Raw genomic sequence first — 5,246 nt, forward strand, 5'->3', positions numbered from 1 at the left:
TCTCATATAAATGTGGTCATATAAAAATATATTATCAATATCTGACCCATAGAACTGTCTAGTCCTGGGACAGGTCAGGCTCATGCTGAATTAGTACAGCACACACAGAGCCTGCTCCTCCTTTTATATTCCAATGGATTTGGGAGGCCATTAGGGGGTCACAAACAAAAAAAATATAGAAACATAATTAACATACTCTAGCTGGTACCAGAAATGCCAACTAACCCCATGGCATTATGCTGACAATGATCAAGTCCTGGATTTCATGAAATAAGATGGTTTATTTGTGAATCCAAAGGCGGCATGCAAATTGCCAAAAAAAAGGCCAGAATCAGCCCTTCTTGTACTTTTCACGCTGCGTTCATGTTCGTGTGCAAATAGCCTCAGGCTTCTGCGCTCCATATTCGAAGGCAGAGGTTTCCTAAATTACCCGAAAGGTCTCAGAAAGGCCCAAACTGGGTCATTATCATTATTATAGTGACAGGGAGTTAGCTTGTATCTCAGTGCCAGAACTGGCTCATTATCATTACCATAATGACATGGGTCATTAGACTGATAATGATTCAGATTTTGCCTTTTTAATATATGAACCCAGGAGAGGCATGAAGGCAGAGCTTGACTGAGCGATGCCCATGTAGTAGGCTGACTAAAAGGCAGATATATATAATGGTTTTATAATTGCTCTGTCGAGTTGTTGCTGCCATGACATTACACAGTGTGAAACCACTGGACCTGGTACAATCAGTACCTTGTTGACATAGCACTGCCCGGACTTTATCAATTTAAATAAAAGTTCTGATACAAACACTGCTCCTCTGATCATTTGTGCAACAATTACTCTTTCCTCATGGATGGTTTTAATTGACGTCCAACTGCAGCATTGTCATCATATAAGCAGTGTTCCTGCAGACTGGGGGCTCCAGCATTCCTGATTTTCATTTCTACTGTTTTCTGGAGGATCGGGTTGTGATCAGGATCTCAGGGCCCCACCAGACATCCAGACAGGGAAAATATAAGCAATCATGGGGCCCCATTAAATTAGCTTGGCCCTCCCACCAGGAAGCCCAATTAATATCCAATTGGTTACTTGTTCACCCTGGTTGGTGTTCAATGGGCCCCAATGAAAAATAAAAAAATTGACTTCCACTTCCAGATTACACCCAAACTGCATCCGTTGCCCACCCAAACCCCAACCACTCCCACAGAACTCCATACCTTTTGCAACCTATTAATCACGCTGTTCCAGCTTGGCTCTCAGCTGCAGTACTTTCTATATATCTCGGACCCCAGCCCTGCTTCCAGGTTTCTATAATTCATGCTTATAGGCTCTTGTGTGTCTCTTTAGATTTCATAGATATTTGGGGGAGGGGTTACCATAAGTTGTGGAAGGAGACATGATTATATTGTATCTGTAGGAGACGCTGTTAAGGTGGCCATACACAGATAGATTAAAGCTGCCGATATTGGTCCTTTTTTCCATTTTGGCAGCTTATCTGTCTGTGTGTGGGGGCTCCCGACAGGTCCTCCCGATTGATATCATGCCAAAATTCGCCCAGTTATCGATCAGTCAAGTTAGATTTTTTGCTGCGATCCAGGACCGTATCGGCTAGTTGATGAGGTCCTGCAGCTTGGCGCCCATTCACAGCATTGTAATCCGATCATTTGGATTCATCCGATATCGACCAGCCCTTAGTGGGCATATCGGTTAAGATCCGCTCATTTGGCGACCTCGCCAAACCAGTGGATCTAATAGTGTATGGCCACTGTAACTCTGCATCTGTAGAAGAGGCTGTTAACGGTTACTCTGTATCTATAGAAGAGCCCATACTTTGTTTCTATAGAAGGGACTATTAGGGTAGGACTTCACGGACGATTTCCGCGCAATCCGACACGCTGCGCAAAAATGCAGGCATTGCGTCAGATGCAACAGAAATAAGATAAGTAATAGCATTGTCGGATGGTGTTGCAGCGTTGATCCAACGCAACACGACTGTCGGATGCAGACGCTGCATGCTGCGTCTGCATCTGACAGTCGTGCCGCGTCGGATCAACGCTTCGACTTCATCCGACATTTCCATTATTTACCTTATTTCGTCCATGAAGTCCTACCCTAACTCTGCATCAAAGAGGCAGTTACGCTGTATCTATAGGTGAGTCTGTTACTCTGCCGGGACAGGATTTGTATTTCCAATTCTGCCAGACCAGCGTGTGCCCTAAAGCACTGCACCCCACGCCCCCTTGAGCAGGTGCAAATTAATGCACTGGCTATGGGGCCCAGTGTGATCAGGGGCCATCTAGCTTTCCCCACCCAATTATTATTTCTGTTTTATCTATACATATTTGCGCTGCTGGGTCGGGCAGACCTGCTGGAAGGATAAGGCAGGCAAGGTGCATGCACATGGATGAATGCAGATCCAGTGACATCATTGGCAAGTAGCGATGAGTGAATCTGTCCCAAAAGTTTTGTAGTTTTGCAAAAAAATTCACAAAACTATGAGAAAATGTGTGAAATGGTGAAAAATTTTCAAAACAAATCTTTCGAAGTCTATGAGTGACATTTTTATTGCGGCAACATTTTTGTAGCAAAGTACATTAGAGTTTCCTCATCTCTACTGGCGGGCGCTAAACCCGACCTGGTTTAGAGTGCTCGGGGTATATTTATCAAAGAGTGAAGTTACAGATCGCCACAGTTCACTAGAGTGAAATTCCACCGCTCGCCATTCATTTTTATGGGATTTTTAAAATAGTATTTATCAATGGGTGAAAGAGAAAGTTCATCCCTTGATAAATACGCCTTTCAACATCCCATAGAACTGAATGGCGAGTGGCGGAATTTCACTCTAGTGAACTGTGGCAACATCTCTAACTTCACTCTTTGATAAATATACCCCCTTGAGTGCACACATGCCTGGATCTACACACGTCAGGACCCAGCAGTAGCCTAGAAGGGGCCTGGGTGTCTTTAGCCTAGGGGCCCTACATGCCATTAATTCAGCAGTGCCCTTGAGCGTGCATGTACTCACTATCCTTAGCACCTAGTGGCACTCAAGGCACTGGGCAACAATTGTCAAAATCTCCCACTTGCCTAGTCATCTGTGTGACAATAGGAATTAAGGAGTAGATGTGGCTAGGTGGCCTGTTTCTCCTAAAATTGTGTCCCCTGTGCCTGGAACCTTGTAGCCTTCAAACAAAACAAGGCAAGCAATTGATTCAAAGAAAAACATTTTATATCTCTTCCAGATAGTATGCCTGAAGTACTGGGGTATTAGGCATTATTAACTAGCCCCCTAAGGGCCCTGGTACGGAAATCTACAACTGGGCCCCCCTACCCCCCACACATTGGGTCGCAGCATTAAAGGGGTCATTCACATTTACATTAACTTAAATATGGCGCATAGAGGGATATTCTTAGAAACTTTGCAATTTTTTTTTTGAATTTTTTTTTGCGGTTTGAGTTATTTAACTTTTTATTCAGTAACTCTCCAGTTTGCAATTTCAGCAGTCTGGTTGCTAGGGTCCACATTACCCTAGCAACCATGAACTGATTTGAAAGACTGGAATATGAATTGCAGAGAGTCTGAATAAAAAATAAAAAGTAGCAATAACAATAAATGTATAGCTTTACAAGGCATTTGTTGTTTAGGTGGGCCAGTGACCCCCAGCTGGAAAGAGTCAGAAGGAGAGAAATAACTCAAAAACTATTATAAAAAAAAATGAAGACCAATTGAAAAGTTAACCTGAAGGGGAACCACCCCTTTAATGTTACACTATGGGGGGGGGGCATGTGCAAGGCCTCTCTGTCATTATATTACATCTTAAGCAATAGGTGAAATCGTGCATGATTGTAGGTGCAGACTTATTGCAATGAAATATTTACAGACAGAACCAAACTGCAACTACATAAGAAGAATGGAGCATTTGAACAACCTGTAAAAACACCTTTGCTTGAATTGCTTCAGTGAGGTGTGTTATGCTGTGGGCAGCAGGCTGCTGGTAAGGTGAGACGAGGCAAACTGTTGCACACTTCTTCCCTTTCTCATAGTATATATCGGCAGCACCCTTCCCTTCCCTCCCATTCAGCTTTTTAATATCTAGTGCAATGCTTGCCCCACCTCCCTTACTGGAGACACTGCTGATAAGAAACCATAGCCGCCATTACATAAGCTCCCACTCCCCTAGTGACAGACCCCCCCCCCACTGCTCTTGTTAGGGACTCAACCCCCATCTCCTTCCTATGGCACTCATTGTAGCTCCTGCACCCCCATAGCCAAGGCAATAACTCCCACACGCGTTACTATAGAACTTTTTATTCAGCTGTTTTTTTACATTTAATTTTTTGACAAAGAAAAAAAAACTACAAATTTGTCCCAGAAAGACTCCCCCTGGAATTGACTCACAGAATCCTTCCATGGACAGGTGGGCGAGGTACCCACCCGGAGTAAACAGGTAGTACGGTTCATCGATAAGGTGATGAAGACGAGGCTTGGTCCTTTGCGCAGCCCCCGGAGAGGCCAGCACCACAAGTAGAATTGGATACACACCTTTGTCCCACATAAGAAACTGTGTGGCCTCACATTGCCAGCTTGCAGTGGCACAGCTCCTTCTAGATCTGCCGCCGGAACTTGGGCATGTCCTGCTGCCGTTGGTGACGTCACGCTCTACTGAGAACGGCACAGTCGGATACAAGTAATTACTCTAAAGGGCCCGGGCCCCATCGGGGGTGCAGGGGCACCGGCCCTGGTCCCGCTGCACCCCCGGTAGTTCCGCCACTGATTATCTTGTAAAAAGGAAGCAGTCAGACTCGCAGATAAATGATGTTGGTGTGTCTCTGTAGCATGAAGCAATTCCAGCAACAGAATATTCCTTAAATGGGGCGTCAAGTTACTAGTCCTTTCTACTGCCCCATAGACAATAATTCCCTTCCAAGACGAGATAGGAAAAGGCATTGCCGCAGTTTCTCTTCATCGGGACAGAAGAGGCCGGGTTATCTGCCCTATAGACATACCTCCCAACATTTTGGAAGTAAAATGAGGGACAAAATTTTTTTTTCGCACGTAGCACAGCGACATTTTATGACCACGCCTCTTTCTGTGGCCACACCCCTAATTACCATGTTCATTTTTTGGCAGGTTATGAAAGTTTGAAAATAATTCTCCTTATCTAAACTGTTTTTTTTTTGTGTCTCAGAATTGTTACAAAGTAGCTTATTTGCACCTGTGAGCTGTTCTGGGCTCTCTGCTGAAAGC

Source organism: Xenopus laevis, chromosome 9_10S, assembly GCF_017654675.1.
Source record: "Xenopus laevis strain J_2021 chromosome 9_10S, Xenopus_laevis_v10.1, whole genome shotgun sequence".
NCBI lineage: Eukaryota > Metazoa > Chordata > Amphibia > Anura > Pipidae > Xenopus > Xenopus laevis.